We start from the raw sequence: 23874 nt of genomic DNA on the forward strand, positions 1-23874 counted from the left end.
TAACTCTAACCTAACAATCCACAACTACTACCCTTCACACACACACACAAGTGTAAAGGGATAAAGAATATGTACATAAAGATAGTATGAATGGAGTGGTGGTCAGTAACGGCATGGCAGATGCAGTAGATGGTATAGGTACGGTATATACATATGAGATGAGTACTGTAGGGTATGTAAACATAAAGTAGCATAGTTTAAAGTGGCTAGTGGTACATGTATTAAATAAAATGGAAGATGCAGTAGATGATATAGAGTACGTATATACATATGAGATGGTAATGTAGGGTATGTAAACATTATATTAAGTGGCATTGTTTTAGAGTGGCTAGTGGTACATTTTTACATAATTTCCATCAATTCCCATTTTTAAAGTGGCTGGAGTTGAGTCAGTATGTTGGCAGCGGCCGCTAAATGTTAGTGGTGCTGTTTAACAGTCTGATGGCCTTGAGATAGAAGCTGTTTTTCAGTCTCTCGGTCCCTGCTTTGATGCACCTGTACTGACTCGCCTTCTGGATGATAGGGGGGTGAAACAGGTGGCTTGGTTGGTTGTTGTCCTTTGATGATCTTATGGCCTTCCTGTGACATCGGGTGGTGTAGGTGTCCTGGAGGGCAGGTAGTTTGCCCCTGGTGATGCGTTCTGCAGACCTCACTACCCTCTGGAGAGCCTTTACGGTTGTGGGCGGAGCAGTTGCCGTACCAGGCGGTGATACAGCCCGACAGGATGCTCTCGATTGTGCATCTGTAGAATTTTGGAGTGCTTTTGGTGACAAGCCGAATTTCTTCAGCCTCCTGAGGTTGAAGAGGCGCTGCTTGCGCCTTCCTTCACAACGTCTGTCTGTGTGGGTGGACCAATTCAGTTTGTCGCGTGATGTGTACACCGAGGAACTTAAAAACTTTCCACCTTCTCCACTACTGACCGTCGATGTGGATAGGGGGGTGCTCCCTCTGCTGTTTCCTGAAGTCCACAATCAATCTCCTTTTGTTTGTTGACGTTGAGTGTGAGGTTATTTTCCTGACACCAACTACCGAGGGCCCTCACCTCTCTCCTGTAGGCCGTTCGTCGTTGTTTGGTAATCAAGCCTACCATTGTAGTGTCATCCGCAAACTTGATGATTGAGTGGAGGCGTGCAGGTGCCACGCAGTCGTGGTGAACAGGGAGTAAGGAGAGGCTCAGACGCACCCTTGTGGGGCCCCAGTGTTGAGGATCAGCGGGTGGAGATGTTGTTACCTACCCTCACCACCTGGGGGCGGCCGTCAGGAAGTCCAGGACCCAGTTGCACAGGGCGGGTCGAGACCCAGGGTCTCGAGCTTGATGACGAGCTTTGGAGGGTACTATGGTGTTAAATGCTGAGCTGTAATCGATGAACAGCATTCTCACATGGGTATTCCTCTTGTCCAGATGGTTAGGGCAGTGTGCAGTGTGGTTGCGATTGCGTCGTCTGTGGACCTATTGGGTCGGTAAGCAAATTGGAGTGGGTCTAGGGTGGAGATGATATGGTCCTTGACTAGTCTCTCAAAGCACTTCATGATGACGGAAGTGAGTGCTACGGGCGGTAGTCGTTTAGCTCAGTTACCTTAGCTTTCTTGGGAACAGGAACAATGGTGGCCCTCTTGAAGCATGTGGGAACAGCAGACTGGGATAAGGATTGATTGAATATGTCCGTAACACACCAGCCAGCTGGTCTGCGCATGCTCTTGAGGACGCGGCTGGGAATGCCGTCTGGGCCTGCAGCCTTGCGAGGGTTACCACGTTTAAATGTTTTACTCACCTCGGCTGCAGTGAAGGAGAGCCCGCAGGTTTTGGTAGGGGGCCGTGTCAGTGGCACTGTATTGTCCTCAAGCGGGCAAAAAAGTTGTTTAGCCTGTCTGGGAGCAAGACATCCTGGTCCGCGACGGGGGCTGGTTTTCTTTTTGTAATCCGTTGATTGACTGTAGACCTGCCCACATACCTCTTGTGTCTGAGCTGTTGAATTGCGACTCGATTTGCTCTGTACTGGGACTTAGCCTGTTTGATTGCCTTGCGGAGAGAATAGCTACACTGTTTGTATTCGGTCATGCTTCGGTCACTTGCCCTGGTTAACCTTTCACGAGTATCAACCCCGGATCCGGGAGCACCCCCCCCCCCCACACTGATTAGCATAGCTAGCAATAGCTCAAGAGTAGATAGTAGCATCTAAATACATTAAATCACAAAGTCCAAGACACCAGATGAAAGATACCAATCTTGTGAATAAAGCCACCATTTCAGATTTTTAAAATGTTTTACAGGGAAGACAAAATATGTAAATCTATTAGCTAAACACGTTAGCAAAATACACACTATTCTAACTCCATCAGTTTCTTACTCCTTCAGGTGCTATCACCAATTCGACTCAACTAAATATTGATATCCACTAACCAAGAAAAACCTCTTCAGATGACAGTCTGATAAATATTCATGGTATAGGATAGTTTTTGTTAGAAAAAAGTGCATATTTCAGGTAGAAATCACAGTTTACAATTGCACCCACCATCACAAATCGACTAGAATTACTAGATAGAGCAACGTGTATGACAAATTTACTCATCATAAAACATTTCATAAAAATAGACAAAGCATAGCAATGGAAAGACCAGTTCTTGTGGATTTCAGACCCATATTTCAGATTTTTCTAAGCGTTTTTCAGCGAAAACACAATAAATCGATAAGTTAGCATACCACATGAACAAACGTTACCAGAGCATCGATTCCAGCCAAAGAGCGCTATAACGTAATCACCGCCAAAATATATTAATTTTTTCACTACTTCTCAGAATTCTTCCGATGACACTCCTGTAACATCATTTTACAATATACATTACAGTTTGTTCGAAAGGTGGCATATTTAGCCATACAAAACCGTGGTTACACAATAAAAATACTAGGAAATCAAGCCTCATATGTCTGACGTCATCTATCAGAGTGATCTAGTTTAATTGAAAGCTAATCATATACTTGACTAAAAAATACAGGGTTGACAGCAATCGAAAGACAAATTAGTTCTTAATGCAACCGCGGATTTACATTTTAAAATTATCCTTACTTTTCAATACAGGGTTGGCCAAGTGAAGCTATACCAACAAAATGGCGAATTATGCGTTTAAAATATTTCGACAGAAACACGGTTTATCATATTAAATATTGCTTACTTTGAGCTGTTCTTCCATCATATTCTTGTGCAATGTATCCTTTCTATGTTATAAACGTCTTTTGGTCGATAGATGTCCTCTGTCCTTCGAAATGTTCACCACCAACGACCGACTCCCTAAAACGTGTGTCCAAATTTCAGAACGCACAACAAAGAAATTCCTCAAAATCGCACTAAACGGATATAAATTGATATAAAACGGCTCAAATTAACTACATTAATGATGTTTTAACAACTATAACGACTGAAAACATGACCGGAGAAATATTGCTGGTTAGAAAACGATTTGGAACGAGGCAGGTCGATGGCCTTCACGCTTGAGGCGCAAGTTGAGAAAGAGGGGTCTCTGTACATTTTTGTCATTTATAATGGCTGTGAACGTCCCATCGACTTCATTGAAAACGTGATGACGTACAGACACCCAGAGGAAGACGTAGCAGTGTCGGTTCCTTCATAGCATTCACTGTGGCCTTATACAGACCCAGATCAGAGGTAAAAATTTCTGAAATCTGAACCCTGTCTGAAAAAGTGCTGTAGAAATTGTTCTGTACCACTCAGAGACAAATTCCAACTTCTATAGAAACTAGAAAGGTGTTTTCTATCCAATAATAACAATAATATGCATATTGTACGATCAAGAATTTAGCACGAGGCAGTTTAATTTGGAGACACAAATATGCTAATGCGGAACAGCACCCCTATAGTTGCAAGAAGTTAAAAGCAGTGGTTCGCGCTTTCAGTTTCACGCGAATGCTGCCGTCAATCCACGGTTTCTGGTTTGGGAATGTTTTTATCGTTGCTGTGGTACGACATCGTCAATGCACTTCCTAATGAACTCGCTCACCGAATCAGCATATTCGTCAATATTGTTGTTGGACGCGATGCGGAACATTTCCAATCCGCGTGATCGAGCAGTCTTGAAGCGTGGATTCAGATTGGTCGGACCAGCGTTGAACAGACCTGAGCGCGGGAGCTTGTTGTTTGAGTTTCTGTTTGTAGGCTGGAATCAACAAAATGGAGTCGTGTCAGCTTTTCCGAAAGGGGGGCGGGGAGGCCTTATATGCGTCGCGGAAATTAGTATAACAATGATCTAGGGTTTTTCCAGCCTGGTAGCACAATCGATATGCTGATAGAATTTAGGGAGTTTGTTTTTTAGATTAGCCTTGTTAAAATCCCCAGCTACGATGAATGCAGCCTCAGGGTGTGTGGTTTCCAGTTTACAAAGAGTCAGATAAAGTTCGTTCAGGGCCATCGATGTGTCTGCTTGGGGGGAATATATACGGCTGTGTATGATTGAAGAGAATTCCCTTGTAGAATAATGCGGTCGATTTGATTGTGAGGAGTTCTAGATCAGGTGAACAGAATGACTTGAGTTCCTGTGTGTTGTTATGATGATCACACCACTTCTCGTAATTTCATAAGGCATACCCCCCCGCCCTCTTCTTACCGGAAAGATGTTTGTTTCTGTCGGCGCGATGCATGAAGAAACCAGCTGGCTGCACCGACTCCGTTAGCGTCCCTTGAGTTAGCCATGTTTCCGTGAAGCAGAGCACGTTGCAATCCCTGATGTCTCTCTGGATTGCTACCCGTGCTCGGATTTCATCAACCTTTATTGTCAAGAGACTGGACATTGGCGAGTAGTATGCTAGGGAGTGGAGCGCGATGGTGCCGTCTCCGAAGCCTGACCACGAGACGGCCTCGTTTGCCCCTTTTTCGGCGTCGCACAGGGTGCGGCTGGGATCAGATCCATTGTATTGGGTGGAAGGCAAAACACTGGATCCGTTTCGGGAAAGTCATATTCCTGGTAGGAACGATGATGAGTTGACGTTAATCGTATATTCAGTAGTTCCTCCCGACTGTATGTAATGAAAACTAAGATTACTGGGGTACCGATGTAAGAATAACACATAAAAAACAAAAACTGCATATTTTCCAAGGAACGCGAAGCGAGGCGGCCATCTCTTTTCGGCACCGGAAGTATCCGGCGCCGAGAATATATCATATTCACCATACAAGCCAGCATTCAAGTAAAAATGTTATGTAAAGAATTAGTAACTAAACGTCCTTTGTGTATCCCAGTGGTGATTTCAGCATGTAAATCTTGGTGTGGCAAAACAAAAATGTGGGATGCATGCCAGCAGAGCCATTACACAACACAACACTAAACAGTACATTCATTGCACTATAACGGTGACAAACGGTGCCAACAAACTGTTAGGGCCTACATAAAGCTGTCCCAAACAGCAGAGTCCCAACAGCAGTCCCAACACCTTACCACTGCTACAGTTCATTCAGCCTCATTTACTGCCTTTTAATAAAACATAGCTGATATGGCTGACTTGCTTAAGCAAATGTGGTTTCTACTGACAATTGAGATGTACAAACTATGGCAATAAGTCTAACCTAGCAGCTTACTACACAACAACAACACACTTAGTATTACTTCAGCTACAGTGTACAGTACATTTGGGCAAACTCGTAGGGGACACCTGGGAGACTTGATAGAAAATATTATGTCGATCTCTCATTCTGAAATGTATCAGTCTGAAACTTTGCACACACACTTCTGCCCTCTTGTGGACAACATATACATTACACCCAGCTTCCTATGTCAATGTATGGCCTTTATTTTGCATTTCAAGAAGCAACAAAAATTAAAAATAGGAAACATATTTTTTGGTTTGTTTTGTCTTTTACCAGATCTAAAACTTCAAAGTGTTTCCTTTCAAATAGCACCAAGAATATGCATATCCTTCCTTCGGGTCCTGAGCTACAGGCAGGTAGATTTGGGTATGTCATTTTATGATGAAGGGTCCGATCCTAAGATTAACAGAAACTGCAGGGAAATGTGCCCGACACATGAAGTACACTGTCTACCGGTGTGCTAGCTAACTACCTATCCTGCCTGCTTTGTACTGGAGTCCTAGCTTGCTAACTAGCTAGCTATTACCCAGTATCCTAAATGCATGCCGAACAACTGCCCTCGTTAACAGAACTGCGGGAAACCTGTGCCCGACAGGCGGTGGCGAAGGACACCGTTGTGCCTAGCTAGCTAGCTAGTTGTCGCGTGGGATCAGATCCATTGTATTGGGTGGAAGGCAAAACACTGGATCCGTTTCGGGAAAGTCATATTCCTGGTAGGAACGATGATGAGTTGACGTTAATCGTATATTCAGTAGTTCCTCCCGACTGTATGTAATGAAACCTAAGATTACCTGGGGTACCGATGTAAGAAATAACACATAAAAAAACAAAAAACTGCATATTTTCCAAGGAACGCGAAGCGAGGCGGCCATCTCTTTTCGGCACCGGAAGTATCCGGCGCCGAGAATATATCATATTCACCATACAAGCCAGCATTCAAGTAAAAATGTTATGTAAAGAATTAGTAACTAAACGTCCTTTGTGTATCCAGTGGTGATTTCAGCATGTAAATCTTGGTGTGGCAAAAACAAAATGTGGGATGCATGCCAGCAGAGCCATTACACAACACAACACTAAACAGTACATTCATTGCACTATAACGGTGACAAACGGTGCCAACAAACTGTTAGGGCCTACATAAAGCTGTCCCAACAGCAGAGTCCCAACAGCAGTCCCAACACCTTACCACTGCTACAGTTCATTCAGCCTCATTTACTGCCTTTTAATAAAACATAGCTGATATGGCTGACTTGCTTAAGCAAATGTGGTTTCTACTGACAATTGAGATGTACAAACTATGGCATAAGTCTAACCCTAGCAGCTTACTACACAACATACACTTAGTATTACTTCAGCTACAGTGTACAGTACATTTGGGCAAACTCGTGAGGGACACCTGGGAGACTTGATAGAAAATATTATGTCGATCTCTCATTCTGAAATGTATCAGTCTGAAACTTTGCACACACACTTCTGCCCTCTTGTGGACAACATATACATTACACCCAGCTTCCTATGTCAATGTATGGCCTTTATTTTGCATTTCAAAGAAGCAACAAAAATTAAAATAGGAAACATATTTTTTGGTTTGTTTTGTCTTTTACCAGATCTAAAACTTCAAAGTGTTTCCTTTCAAATAGCACCAAGAATATGCATATCCTTCCTTCGGGTCCTGAGCTACAGGCAGGTAGATTTGGGTATGTCATTTTATGATGAAGGGTCCGATCCCTAAGATTAACAGAACTGCAGGGAAATGGTGCCCGACACATGAAGTACACTGTCTACCGGTGTGCTAGCTAACTACCTATCCTGCCTGCTTTGTACTGGAGTCCTAGCTTGCTAACTAGCTAGCTATTACCCAGTATCCTAAATGCATGCCGAACAACTGCCCTCGTTAACAGAACTGCGGGAAACCTGTGCCCGACAGGCGGTGGCGAAGGACACCGTTGTCCTAGCTAGCTAGCTACCGTTGTCGCCCTTGCCTCTTCTTTTGTGGGTTTATCGGCGGTTGGCATCCGATGTTATGGTGCATTACTGCCACCTACTGTACAGGAGCACCCCTGCCTGTGGACCGGAGTCCTAGCTTAAAAATGGACCAGTAGAAGTACAAAGAGGGTTCCTGCAGATGCAGGAATGCCCACATGCAGGAACGCCCCAAATTGTGAGCCACAATTGCACCCTTCTCTTTGAATTCAACCGAATGCACTGTTGATGAGCTTGAAGTGTAGAGGCTTCTCCATCACTGGGGACAGAGTAGAGGTAGCTCCTAGGAGGAGGTTGAGAAAGAAAATGGATGAAAGAAAGGAATGTGAGGGCAAGAAGGATTCAGCGTCTCAGCTTCTTCTGACACTAATTAGCTCACTCCCACACGTCCTCTCCTCGGCTCCATCTTCTTCTCTTTCCTCCTCTCACTCCGACAGTCCCGTTCACTTAAACCCACTTGGCGGTGTTCCTGTGAGTATCTGTCTCAGCACTTAACATGAGCCTGTGATAGCAACCCTCTCTCTATCTCTCTCTTTCTCATTGGAGTTATAATTGGAATTCTGGGCCAAAGAAACTAATCAATTGGGAGTGAGGGAGGGAAAATGAGGGTGTGAGCACCAGACTGTGTCCTGGGGCTCTATGGGGTCTGTTTGTGAACAGAGCCCCAGGATCAGCTTGCTCAGATGACAGTGGAATGGCGTCTCAGAGAGAAAAGCGTTAGACAGAATGTGTTCTTAGAGTAAAAGGAGGGAGTTGCTGCTGAGACATCTACGATCAAGAGAACATTAACAGCCCACCGTGCCTTTCTCCCCCATCCCGTTCACTCCCTCCCCTCCATCCTCTTCCTCTGTGGGCTTCATTCTCTCTCTTCCCTCTCTTTCTCTCTCTCTCCCTCCCTCCCAACCTCCCTCCCTCCTCCTCTCCATTGATCAGTAGTCTTGGTTCCTTCTCCTCTGTCTTTTCTACACAGAGAGCCTGTTGATCATTATCATCCATGAGTGCTCTGCTGGGCTTAGAGTGGCTTTGAGTGGCTTTGAGTGTGTGTGTGTGTGTGTGTGTGTGTGTGCCCATCTATCCTTCATTTAATATATTGAGTTCCTTGTATTTGAAGTCTGTCTCTGTCTCTTGACTGTATAGATAGATCTCTTCAGCATGTGTTTGTGTGTTGATGCCAGATGGTAAATGATGCTAAGTGAAGAACAAGCTGATGCTTTGGCACTGTGACCCAGCAGGCCCAGAGTCTACGGTGCTGGGTGGGAAATATTGGCAGTTGTTGCCGGGAGTTTGAGTGTTTAATGATGATGCACAGCACATGCACACACACAAACATACGCACGCGCACACATACACAAACAGAGCAGAGGCTCACAAGAGGACGGTCAGTCTGAAAGGAAAGGTCGGAAGTATTAAAATATACAGTATAATTGATAGTACCAAGATATTACCCTGTTATAAAGTTTCATGTCTTGGTTACCACTATAAAGAGAGATGGTTGGATGGATACACACAGACAGACACACACTTTAGGCTCCCCATACTGTCCTGTCTGTATGACTGAAGCTCTGCCCACCACTCAGGGGTCCCTCATACCCTCTGACCCTGCCCACCCTGCCCAGATGGCCATCCAGTGGACTGGCATTTCCTCCATTCTGGCACCACCATTACTATGCATAGCACAGGCTCTTGTCTGTCTTGTCGTTCTGTCATCTTCCTCTCCATTGGTCCATTCTCTTTACCCCTGTGATCCAGTAGCCTCTGATCTCAGATCTGTGCTCTGAGTCTCTATGACCTTCTTTAAATCATTGAGTCTTTAACTATGTTCATCCTGTCCACTTCCTCTCCTCTGCTGCCTTTGAGGAGTTGTGATTGGAAGGTGGCCAGTAGAATACAGATGCTTAGTTCTACATTTGGGTTGTACAACTGAATGCCTTCAACTGAAATGTGTCTTCCGCATTTAACCCAACCCCTCTGAATCAGAGAGGTGCGGGGGGCTGCCTTAATCGACATCCACGTTGTCAGCGCCCGGGGAACAGTGGGTTAACTGCCTTGCTCAGGAGCAGAACAACAGATTTTTACCTTGTCAGGTCGGGGATTCAATCCAGCAACCTTTCTGTTACTGGCCCAACGCTCTAACCACTAGGCTACCTGCCGCCCAAGCTTTCCAGTGTATATAGGGCTGGGCTGATTCAGTTGATGGTTATCCTATGTTTTTCAATAAACCTACAGTAGATACACAATTTGGTAGGCACTGAAATGTGAAAGCAGTGAAAGAGCTTCAAGGGATAGGAGATTGGAATTTCATACATGTTTTAAGTAGTAAAAATGCTATTTTGTAGGGATTGGATGGTACACGTGATTCTAGTTGATATGCCACTGGTGGAATAATATGCCATCCCAGATGGCAGCGGTCGGTGCGTCCTTCAGTCTCTGATCCTGAGGCAGTCATTAAGTTGAAATAACCAATGTCCTTTGAGATGAATCATTCATGATTGAGTGTTGTACTTAGAATCACATTTAGATTACATTTAGTCTCCAAGCAGTTTGTCCACATGTCTGGGAAGGCTACACTGAAGGACTGGAAGAGAGTATCCGGATGGAGGGGTCATGCTCAGGTGAGGAGTAGAGTTGACCAGTCCCAAATCAACCCCTAGCCTCTAGCCCCTACCCCCTGTGCACTTGTGCAGAGATCTGAGATAATTAGATAGACATAATCTTTAGGTAGTGTAGAAGTTAGAGAGGTGGGCCAGAAACTGGAGGGTTGCCAGTTAGGATCCCAGGTCTGAGGGGAAAATCAACCTGAGGTGATTGATGTAGACGATGTGTCCCTTCTCTTCACTCTCTTTCCTCACTCTTGTCCTTTATCTAAAAATCTCTCTCCTTCAGTAAGATGATGGACTCGGGTCAGCTAGACTTCTATGAACACAGCACTCTGTGCACCAACACGTGTCGTAGTACCAAGTTTGACCTGCTGATAAACAACACACGCTTCCCCCCTGATGGCAATGGACTCACCACGTCCATCTCCTCACAAGCTCAGACCAGACCCACCCCTCACTGAGGGCTGTAAAGATCTCAGGTTATCTGTGGCAAAACAATTGGAAAGTTTGCCAGGCAGTTATTTTCTGTAAGGAACCTTTTAATCCTATTTTCTCCCATTTTAACTTATTTTTAATTGGTGATATTGTACACATGTCCATTAACTTGACATTTTCATTGGGATATATACACAAGTTTGGAATACAGTATCAGTCAATAAGCATCCAGGACCAGAACCATCCGTGTTATTTTGTGTATTGAATATTGTAAGTAGTGTAGCTGACCATGTCTCTCCCCCTGTTGGACATGTAGCCAGGTTGCCATGACAACAGAGGATAAGTCAGAGATTCTGACCGGAACAATGGAGTGGAGTTCAGGGGCCATAGCCATGGAGACAGAGAAGAAGGAAACCAGTGAGATACAGTATCAGGGGGGTTCTTCACCCAAACAGCTCCCACTAGTGACTATTTACTGTATTTACACTCAACTCTGATGTCAAATAGTTGTCTGGGCTTTAGTCTTGTATCTAAGCTTCATATCTGGATCAAATACATTGTTGAATACTTGCAGTTGAGTGCGATTGGTTTAGATCGCCCGGTAAAATGAAAAGTGCCAACTCCGCCATCCCTGCATGCCGGTCAAGTTAAACCAACCACATCTCAAGCATTTGAACGTATGTGTTACGTATTGGATTTGAGATATTCTTGGTATGCAACTGGATGAATTCTTGCTCACCTCTATCACACTCGTATTATTAACTCTGACTCAAATGGCATGTAACCTTCTTTGAACTTTAACTTTAATCTTTGCTGTGTCATTTGTTCCCCCAGAGGAGACGTTGAACTTCTGGAAAGGCATAGCTGACGTGGGCCTGATGGGGGAGGTGGTAGACAACATCAGGACAGAGCTGTTGGAGCTACGCAGCGAGCAGGCTGCCGTGCAGGACGCGGGTGGGTACTGGCACACTGGCACCTAAGACACAGGGTACAAGGTACAGGTCATAGATGCTGAGAGGAGTAGCAAGCAGGCTGCCATGCAGGATGCAGGTGAGTACTGGCGCCTAGGACACAGGGGATAGGGTACAGGGTACAGGTACTTTCTACGGGTAAATGCATGGTGTCACACAGGTGCAATGTTTGTTTCTGTTGATCAAGTTTTCATTAAATAAAATGAGAAGTATTGTTGACTTCTGAGGAGTAAAGTAAAGAATAGATTATGGGTCTTTTGTGGGGCATCCCCCAAAAAAGGGGACACATTTAATGTCTTGCTGAAATTAATTACTTAAAAATTATACAATGTGATTTTCTGGATTTTTGTTTTAGATTCCGTCTGTCACAGTTGAAGTGTACCTATGATGAAAATGACAGACCTCTACATGCTTTGTAAGTAGGAAAACCTGCAAAATCGGCAGTGTATCAAATACTTGTTCTCCCCACTGTATATCCATATACTATCATGACACAAGGCATGACCCAGATGCAGACACAGGAGGCAGATGGTTGGAGTCTTACAATATTTATTAATCCAATAGGGGAAGGCAAGAAAATGGTCGTGGACAGGCAAAAGGGTTAAAACCAGTTCAGAGTCCAAAAAGGTACCAAAGGGCAGGCAGAATCAAGGTCAGGGCAGGTAGGATGATCAGGCAGGCGGGAAAGTAGTCCAGAGTCAGGCAGGGGTCAAAACCGGGAGGACTATCAAAAAGAGAATAGCAAAAGGAGTAGGGGAAAAACACCCTGGTTGACTTGACTAACGTACAGGATGAACTGGCACAGAGAGACAGGAAACACAGGGATAAATACACTGGGGAAAATAAGCGACACCTGAAGGGGGTGGAGACAATCACAGGAACAGGTTAAATAGATCAGGGCGTGACATATACATACAAAACCAAATATATATCTACATAAACATTTACATACATATACACACTTTTTTTTAAATATATCTTTATTATTTCCCGCAAACCCTACCACCCCTTCCCCAATTGGAGTAACCTAATGAACAATAAAACTTAGGCTTCTACCTTCAGTTTATACATATTATACACATTTTACAGACAATCTATTTTACAATAGTTATATTTTGTTTGTTTTTAATCCTTCCATTATTTCTGATGTCCATCCAGTCTGATTTCTATTTGTAACTATTTCACAAAATTTCTGAACCTATATACATTTTACAGACACCGTATGTTTTACATTTGTTATATTGTTGTTATTAGTCCCAACCTTCAGCTCCATTCAACCCATCCCATCTATCTCTTAACACCATCCATTTTAGATTCTATTTGCCATATATTTTTGCCATATAACTGTGCTGTGATGCTTCACAAAAGTACTGAACCTTTCTATTCTCACAGCTTCTACAGATTGTACAGATTGTACAGATTGTAAATTAATGATAAACATTTTTGCTAAAATAATGATTATATTATTGATTGATTGATTATGACTTTTCAAATCACCCAGTATTGCTATCAGCAGTGTTAGTTCTAGGTAAATGTTGCAATTCTTCAGTCATTCCAGGACCTGTGACCAAAAACAAGCTACATATGGACAATACCAAAATAAATGATCGAATGACTCTGCCTCCTCGCAGCAAAATCTGCAGAGCTGGGAAGATTGTATCGCCAATATATACAGTATAGAAACTCCAGTCGTACTTCATCAAAAGCCTTTTCAAAATCAGGCCTGGTTTCCCCGACATTTCATAGTATTCTATTGTTTCCAGTACTTGTATTATATTATCTCCAATGTCAAATCAAATCAAATCAAATCAAATTTTATTAGTCACATACACATGGTTAGCAGATGTTAATGCGAGTGTAGCGAAATGCTTGTGCTTCTAGTTCCGACAATGCAGTAATAACCAACAAGTAATCTAACCTAACAATTCCACAACTACTACCTTATACACACACACAAGTGTAAAGGGATAAAGAATATGTACATAAAGATATATGAATGAGTGGTGTATCAGAACGGCATGGCAAGATGCAGTAGATGTATAGAGTACGGTATATACATATGAGATGAGTACTGTAGGGTATGTAAACATAAAGTGGCATAGTTTAAAGTGGCTAGTGGTACATGTAACATAAAGATGGCAAGATGCAGTAGATGATATAGAGTACAGTATATACATATGAGATGGGTAATGTAGGGTATGTTAAACATATAAGGGCAGTTTAAAGTGGCTAGTGGTACATTTACATAATTTCCATTCAATTCCCATTTTTAAAGTGGCTGGAGTTGAGTCAGTATGTTGGCAGCGGCCCGCTAAATGTTAGTGGTGGCTGTTTAACAGTCTGATGGCCTTGAGATAGAAGCTGTTTTTCAGTCTCTCGGTCCCTGCTTTGATGCACAGCATGCAATGTATCGTCCATGTAAAAAACCTGTCTGATTGGGATGAATAATATCTGACAAAATATTTTTAATTCTATTTTATTTTATTTCACCTTTATTTAACCAGGTAGGCTAGTTGAGAACAAGTTCTCCTTTACGACTGCGACCTGGCCAAGATAAAGCAAAGCAGTGCAACACAAACAACAACACAGAGTTACACATGGAATAAACAAACATACAGTCAATAATACACTAAAAAAGGGTAGGATAGGTAGGAGGTAGGATAATGGTGGTAAGGTAATAAATAGGCCATAGTGGCAAAATAATTACAATATAGCAATTAAATACTGGAGTGATATACTGTATGTGCAGAAGATGATTATACAAGTAGAGATACTGGGGTGCAAAGGAGCAAAATCAATCAAATAGATAACAGTATGGGGATGAGGTAGTCAGATGGGCTAATTACAGATGGGCTATGTACAGGTGCAGTGATCTATGAGCTGCTCTGACAGCTGGTGCTTAAAGCTAGTGAGGGAGATATGAGTCTTCAGCTTTTGTGATTTTTGCAGTTGGTTCCAGTCATTGGCAGCAGAGAATTGGAAGGAAAGGCGTCCGAAGGAGGAATTGGCTTTGGGCGTGACCAGTGAAATATACCTGCTGGACCGCGTGCTAAGGGTGGATGCTGCTATGGTGACCAGTGAGCTGAGATAAGGCGGGGCTTTACCTAGCAAAGACTTATAGATGACCTGGAGCCAGTGGGTTTGGCGATGAGTATGAAGCGAGGGCCAGCCAACGAGAGCATACAGGTCGCAATGGTGGGTAGTATATGGGGCTTTGGTGACAAAACGGATGGCACTGTGATAGACACTGTGATTTTATGAAACCTGTGCTGGTTGAAAAATACGTTGACATCGTATAGTATGCTTTCACCGTAAAGCCTATTTGAAATCGGACAACGTAGTTAGATTAACAAGAATTTAAGCTTTTAAATGATATAAGATACTTGTATGTTCATGAATGTTTAATATTACGATTATTTATTTGAATTGCGCGCCCTCCAATCTCACCGGATGTTGTCGGCTGTTGTCCCGCTAGCAGGACACCTATCCTTAGGAAAAAAAATCCATACAATTAGCTTCGATTAGTGGAGATGGAGTAGACTGAAACTAAAACATATTCTTAAAGTACTTTACTTCCTCTTTCAAAATATAATTTGATGAATCATGCTTGACTCCATCATTTGTAACAAGTTTCAACACAATTTTTTTGGTAGCATTTCTATGTTGAAGATTGAAAAAGAATTTGGGACATTTTTCCTCATATTCCATCCAGTTCGCATTATTTTTATAATATATTTCACTAGATCTTTCTTGAATAAGTTACTCAATTTTTTTCCCCCCTCTAACTTATTCTGTGCCTCTATGGTACAGTTTCTATTGCTATCTAACTGTACTTCAATTTCCTTTGTTAATATGGACTCTTTTGATCTAAATTGCTTTTGTTTAATAGATGAGTACTGAACTGCATGGCCTCTAAAGGCACATTTAAAAGTGTCCCATACAATAAGGGGATCTGCTGTACCTATGTTATGTTGGAAGAAGTCAGTTATAAATTCTTCTGTCCTAGATCTCACTAGGTCAGGGTATTTAAGCCTCCATATGTCCACTAATTCCAATATATCCATGACATTCATGATTTCCTTAAGTGCCTTAGTTTGTAGTGTGATTTCCTTTATGGTCCATAGGGGTATTTAAAACCATATTAAAATCTCCCACCATAATAATATAGTCTAGTGTTGCTTGTAGAGTTGATAAATTCTTATATATATTTTCAAAGAAGCTTGGATCATCATAATTTGGACCGTATAGGTTAATAACCCATATCTGTTTATTGTCCAATAAGATATTTAAAATAATCCATCTACCTTGATGATCTGTTTGGACAATATCCACATTTGGATCAAAATGACTGTTTATGTAACGATCGTCTGTTGAAGAAGGAGTGGACCAAAGCACAGCGTGGTAAGTATTCATATTGATTAATAAAACTGAACACTAAATAACAAAACAACAAAGAGAACGAACGAAACCGAAACAGTTCTGTCAGGTACAGAAACACAAAACAGAAAACAACTACCCACAAAGCCTCGGTGGGGAAAGGCAACCTAAGTATGGTTCTCAATCAGAGACAACGATAGACAGCTGCCTCTGATTGAGAACCACACCCGGCCAAACACACAGAAATACAAATCATAGAAAAAGGAACATAGAATGCCCACCCAAATCACACCCTGACCAAACCAAAATAGAGACATAAAAAGCGCTCTACGGTCAGGGCGTGACAGTTTATTAATATCATCAACCCTTTTGAATTTCTTTGCCCATGGGGGAAATATATTTCACCCTCAGTCCTTTTTCCACAAAACTTCATCTAAAATTGTTGAATGAATTTCCTGTAAACAATAGATATTTTATTCCTTCTCTTTTAGCCGGGTAAATACTGATCGTCTTTTCTTATTATCTGCTAGGCCATTACAATTATAACTGGCTATACTTATTTCACCACTTACCATAATTTAAAAAAGTTTCAATTCTATTTATCAAAATATATGTTTGTAAACGTACCGTTAAAAAGTAACATGATGATTGAGTGTCTATATAGCTGTACCATGATATTTGCATTGCTAAGTAAACCTCCAATTGGTCCCCACTATTCCACCTGCTAAAAGCCCTCCTCATCTCGAGTTGGGTTGTCATCCCAACGCCCGGCAGACCACCCCCGACCCCCCGGATCCCATAGAACCGGAAAGACCGGGACCCATCTTTCGAAAAGAGCACACAGTGCCACCCACATAACAGAAGCAGATAAACTGCCAAATGCATTTCCATCGCCCTCATCTCGATTTGCATTATATATAAATATTTAAAAAATATATACATTTTAAAAATCCTGTTTATCTTATTTTCCATAATTAGCTATTAATATTTGTAGTAATGTAAGCAATTTATGCAAAGGATTTTTATCTCTCACCAGTCTCGCCATTACCAAAATTACATTATGGCAAGCAATTATTATATTAGCATCTTTTACTCCCTCGCAACAGTTGTGGGATACACACACACCCACACACTCATACACACTCATACACACTCAACCCCTTTCCCCCACAACAACCATAGACTCAGATTCTCAACAGTTGCACCATCCCAGAGCCTAACTCAAGGAAAGGTTTTGATTTACGAATCATATACAGTTACAGCTGTATGAGAAGGCCAGCAAAACTGAGCAAAGAAATGGTCAGAAATGGGGAGATTTGATTAACCGTTGTCACGTCCTAGATGATGGAGGTCAGATATACCCCCTTCCCCTGAAACACCCACAACATGGTCCCCCGTATTGACCATATTCCCAACCGTGCAGTCAGACCTTTGATTTTGTGCCACCAGGGCCACAATAATATGCCCCCTCTCTGAATGTCCGAGTGTGACCCCCTCCCCATGGGTTACTGCAGCTAGTGTTGCCAGGACTGCCACTGCCTGGGTGGGGACACCCCAACGGAATCCCCCCCGGCTAGGTACAAGGTTGTCAAGGGGGGGGGGGGGGGGGGTTGGTCCTGCAAAGCCAAAGTCCCCTGATGGGAGATAATATACAAGGAAATTCTCAAAGCTGCTAATGAGAACCTTGACAACCTTGTACCTAGCCTTGTACCTAACCTTGCTCTAGGTCTCTGACCGCATTTTGGCTGCATACAGGCCGCTTACAGCGGGCCCATAAAACAGATAGGGACTTCTCCTTAGTATCTGGGTCGTTCAGGTGGGTATCTAGGGTATGAGGTTGTCGACCGTTCCGTCAATATAGGACCATAAATAAATAAATTAGATGTATAATTGATTTGAAAACTCTGTTCCACCATGATAGGACAATACATAAATAATTCATTATAAAATGTATATCCCTCATCTGCACAACATTGAAAGCTCTCTCTCAACCCCTGCTCACAGAAATACATTGGTTCTGGTATATGCAACTGTTGTGTTCTGTTAATTACTGATGTCCCCTTTAAGAATGGAGAACCCTTGGTCATGCGCAGTGTTGTTCTATGTTATTCTGGTACTAACTCGTTTAGTAAATGTGAAGCTCCAGTTCAATTCTTTGTATTCGGAGTCTTTCTTATTATATAAATAAGTAATAAGAGCTAAGACACTACAATGGCGACGAGGATGATTACCTGCAGTGTGCATCACAAATGCAGATGGAGCTCGTAGGAAGAGAGTTAGATTGTGACCCTATAGCACAACAGCTAGCAAGCAGTGATGACGAGGCGGCAGATCAAAGACCCGTGGAGCCGGAGGTAAAGAGAATGGCTAGCATCGGGAAAATAGATGTGTTTGATGACACGCAAGAAAACTGGGCAACTTACATTGAAAGACTGGAACAGTACTTCAATGCAAACGACATTGCTGATAACAAGAGAGTACCAACAAGATAGCTTAATTGGCCCAAAAACGTACAGTTTGCTAATAGATCTGACTGCCTCTCTGAAGCCCTCCAATAAAACATTCACAGAGATTGTGGCAATATTGCAAAATCACCTATCACCTAAACCACTCCTCATCGCGGAACGTTTTTGTTTCAACAAGAGAGATCAGAATGAGGGGGAGGGTGTTAGTACATATGTAGCAGAGTTGAAGAAACTGTCTGAACATTGCCAGTTTGGAGAGAACCTAAATGACACATTAAGGGATAGATTTGTTTGTGGACTAAAACATGAACACAAACAAAAACGTTTGCTCACAGAATCACATCTCACGTTTGCAAAGGCTGTTGAAATTGCTGTGACTATGGAAATCGCAACTAAAGATGCAATTGAGTTGCAAAGTAAAATTAATACTGACCTATCACAAACTTCCATGCACAAGGTTTCACGCAGCCGACAGCGTCCCCGTGTGGCCGGAAAATGCAACAGGCGTGACAGATATGGTCACAGAGCAGAGGACTGCTGTTTCAAAGACAACATTTGTCACAAATGCAATAGAAGGGGGTACTTTCAAAGAGCAAAATTCAGTCACAACAGAAAAACTGAGAAAATGAAAGGGTCTGTGAATGCACTAGCAGAGAACAGTGGCAGTGATTCAGATGAACGATTAATTAGTACAATGGAGTTAAACACAGTGACTTCTCCCAGCAGTAGCATAATATGGGTGACACCAGAAATCGAAGGAAACCCCCTCAAATGAAGCTGGACACAGGATCTGCAGTGTCTATAATTTCCACAACTGTTTACAATGAGCACTTCAAGGCTATCAAGCTGAAGAACACAAATGTGTTGCTGAAGACCTACTCAGGAGAGAGATTGAGCCCAATGAGGGCGTTGTAGGTCAGAGTGAGTTATGGGGAGCAAACACAGCAGTTACAGCTGTATGTGGTGCCTGGAACTGGCCCCCCATTATTTGGCAGGGAATGGCTTTCAAAAATAAAGCTGACTGGTGTGACTTGAAAATGCTCCACACGTTCCAGTCCAAAGAGAAAGGCACCGACCAAACACTGGAACACTTGCGGAAGAAATACAACATAGTGTTCAGTGATCAGATGGGAACAGTAAAAGACTTCACAGCCAAACTTGTAATGAGAGATGACGCAACCCCAAAATTCTGCAAAGCCAGATCTGTTCCATACTCCCTGAGACGAAAGGTGGAAATGGAAATCGAGCGCTTGCAGGATACAGGGATCTTGACGAAAGTGGACAGAACCGAATGGGCCACACCCATAGTTCCTATTGTAAAGAAAAATGTGTCTGTTAGAATGTGTGGGGACTTCAAGGTAACTGTGAATTCAATGTTGCATGTGGACCAATACCCTCTGCCATGTCTGGATGACATCTTTGCTGCACTAGCTGGTGGGAAACATTTCAGTAAAATTTGATTTGAAACAGGCTTACCTGCAGCTACCGGTTGAAGAGAGCTTCAAACAATACCTGACAATAAACACACACAAAGGTCTATTCAGGTATAACCGCCAGGTTTTGGGCATTGCATCGGCCTCAGCCATTTGGCAACGAACTATTGACCAGATTTTGCAAGGAATCCCAGGAACCCAGTGTATCCTGGATGACATGATCATGCAGTGGACATTTTCCATACCACTCAGCTCGAGGCACTACCTGTCACAAGCACAGTTATCAAACGGGAGACAAGGAAAGATGTGACCTTGTCAAAAGTGTTCATCTACACCATGTCAGGATGGCCAGCTACAGGCAGAAAGGAGCTGACTCCGTATTTCCAGCGGAGAAACGAAATTACAACGTACCAAGGATGTTTAAGATGGGGAATCAGAGTCATGATACCCCAGAAATGCCAACATCAGGTTTTGCAGCAACTTCATGAAGGTCATGTTGGAATTGTCAAAATGAAGCTGCTCGCAAGGAGCCACTTCTGGTGGCCGGATCTGGATCAACAGATAGAAAACATGGCAAAGAACTGTAGCGGATGTTAGGAAAACCTTCACATGCCTGCTCCTGTCCCAGTCCACCCATGGGAAAGGCCCACAGAGCCATGGTAGAGAATTCATGTGGACTACCCTGGTCCCTTTGAAAAGCACATGTTTCTGGTTATAGTTGATGCCCATTCCAAATGGCCAGAGGTGTTTTGCACTGACTCCTCCACCTCAGCTCAGACGATAGAGTGTCTCAGAACAACGTTTGCACGCTTCGGATTGCCGCTGCAGCTGGTAAGTGACAACGCGTAAGCTTTTGTAAGTGACGAGTTTACAAGATTCATGTCAGTAAATGTAATCAAACACTCAACCTCAGCTCCGTACCACCCTGCCACCAATGGGCTGGCAGAAGCCTTTGTGCAAACCCTAAAGCAAGGACTTCGTGCAGCAAAATGAGACGAAGGGACTTTGCAAACAAAACTGGCCAAGTTCCTGACCTCCTACCGAAACACCCCACATGCCACGACAAATGAAAGCCCAGCCGCACTGATGTTCGGGAGGCCTCTCCTCACACAGCTGGACATGAAGCCAAACAGGCATAATGAAGTGCTCTCCGGTGATGCTCTCCGGTGGCCGGGAGCGCCATCTCCAAACAGGACAGGAAGTGATGGTGTGAGACTACAGAAGGGGAGGGAAATGAACAAGAGGGACCRTACATACACAAACGGGACCCAGAACTTACCAGGTTCAAGTGAGCCCAGACATAATGTGGCGGCGTCACATTAAYCAAATGCATTCCACGGAAAACAGCACAACAATCGAGAGAGAACAGGCACAGAGAGCTCCTGAGAGTGACACACAGGGAACTGTAGAGGACGGTGGTGCAGTAAAGAGACACCAGGCTGAAAGAAGGGAACGTGTTGATGAAGGTGCTGCTATAGCAGAAGCTATAATGGAACAAGCACACACTGAGGATGTTCAGGAGCCTCSAGACAATCCTAGRCGCTACCCAGAACGAAGGCACCGTCCAMCAGACAGACTGGACTTATAAACAAACAAACAAAAACKAACTGTTCAAGTTCAAATCAAAAGATGCAAAATAACTACAACAAGTTCTGGGAAATGTTTCAGTTGTGGTTTGGTAAAAGTAACTCTGATTGTATAAGAGAAGGAATGTTATGTTCTGTTAATTACTGATGTCCCCTTTAAGAATGGAGAACCATGCGCAGTGTTGTTCTATGTTATTCTGGTACTAACTCGTTTTAGTAAATGTGAAGCTCCAGTTCAATTCTTTGTATTCGGAGTCTTTCTTATTATATAAATAAGTAATAAGAGCTAAGACACTACAGCAACCATTTCCTTTCTCACTCAACGCCACACTTTCCCAAACATCAAAATACACACCACACCATCCATCCATACATACTGTGCCTTCTGTTTACTGTGTTTCTATCTCCACCATGTTGAATTAGTGCTTTTGTGTTCCAATTAGTTATATTTGAACATAGATAGAAAAGCTACACTTTTTTAGTTGTATTATTAAAATCCATAACAGGGCTAGAATTGTGTGTTTCATTATTTGCCTCTATGAGAACTTTGTAATCTTTAAAATAGCCATGGAGTAGTCTTTGTGTCTCTGAACAACTGGTTCTCAATATACAGTTTATCGACCACGAGATCTACGTGTTTCCTTTTCAATCTATTTTCCTTGAAAATTGGATGTAGAACTTTACGCCGTTCTGCAATTTCCTTCGGGAACTGGTCATTCATGCCTATGTCCTTCAGGAACTGGTCATTCATGCCTACGTCCTTCGGGAACTGGTCATTGTCATGGCGCTAACGTCTTACGAGAACTGGTCCATTCATGCCTACGTCCGTTCAGCGAACTGGTCTATCATGCCTATGTCTGGTAGGGCGCTGAGTCATGCGGTCGGGGGGGGGGTTCCTTGGGAACTGGGTCATTCATGCCTACGTCTTCCGGCGGAGACTGGTCATTCATGCCTACGTCCTTCGGAACTGGTCATTCATGCCTACGTCCTTCGGAACTGGTCATTCATGCCTACGTCCTTCGGAAACTGGTCATTCATGCCTACGTCCTTCGGAACTGGTGTCATGTCATGCCTACGTCCTTCGGGAACTGGTCATTCATGCCTACGTCCTTGCGGGAACTGGTCATTCATGCCAATGTCCTTCGGGAACTGGTCATTCATGCCTATGTACTTCGGGAACTGGTCATTCATGCCTATGTCCTTCGGGAACTGGTCATTCATGCCTATGTCCTTCAGGGAACTGGTCATTCATGCCTATGTCTTCGGAACTGGTCATTCATGCCTATGTCCTTCGGGAACTGGTTCATTCATGCCTATGTACTTTCGGGAACTGGTCATTCATGCAATGTTCCTTCAGGAACTGTCATGTCATGCCTATGTCCTTCGGAACTGGTCATTCATGCCTATGTCTTCGGAACTGGTCATTCATGCCTATGCCTTCGGGAAATGGGTCATTCATGCCTATGTCCTTCGGGACTGGTCATGTTCATGCCTATGTCCTTCGGGAACTGGTCATTCATGCCTATGTCCTTCGGGAACTGGTCATTCATGCCTACGTCCTTCAGGAACTGGTCATTCATGCCTATTTCCGTGCCATTTTGTCAATAGCTTTGCGTGGGATCTGAAGCGCTGTAAGGAGGAACTCTCTAACTACAGATTCAGGAACTTCTCCTTCTTTCTCTTGTATAACTGTAAGTACCAGATTCTCTCTCATGGATCTAGTCTGTATGTCAAGTGAGGCTTCTCTCAGAACAATGTTCTCCTTTTTCAGTTCATTAACTTTGGTTTCAATCTTATTGACTGTCCCTTTCAGCTTGTTTGTGTCTTTCTCCAATGTCGTAGCTTCTTTCGTCACTCATCTCGAGGCCTTAAACTCTTTTATATCTTTACTGACTAGTTCAAGTATATCCAGTTTATCATTTATTGATTTTAACAGATGGGTTTCGACCTTTACCATTCCCGCTGGTGAAAATATTAAATCGTCTGTGTCTGTAGAAGAGTCACGTTTTCATTTTGAAATAGGTTTCCCTGTCTTACACTCCGTCATGTTTGGGTGTTGCTTGTTTTCGTAATATTTGTCGATACATTCCTTTAGTCTTATGATTTGGTATGTGCTGTTATCCAGATTGAAGGTTATTACCCAACAGATTGTGCAGTGCTAATATTAGTCTAACTTACCGATATTGAATATTACGTTTTTATCTTAAGGTGGTCTACATAGCTGTGTTCAGTCCGCATCTTGCTGCTTCTACTCTCTCTCATACTCGAGTCGTCCTGAGACATCTGGTGTGGTGGTTGGTAGTGGTGTGGGTGTGGTGGTTGGTAGTGGTGTGGTGATTGGTGTGGGTGTGGTGTGGTGGTTGGTAGTGGTGTGGTGGTTGGTAGTGGTGTGGTGATTGGTGTGGGTGTGGTGGTTGGTAGTGGTGTGGTGGT

This window comes from Salvelinus sp. IW2-2015, linkage group LG31 (genome assembly GCF_002910315.2).
Source record: "Salvelinus sp. IW2-2015 linkage group LG31, ASM291031v2, whole genome shotgun sequence".
Classification (NCBI taxonomy): Eukaryota; Metazoa; Chordata; class Actinopteri; order Salmoniformes; family Salmonidae; genus Salvelinus; species Salvelinus sp. IW2-2015.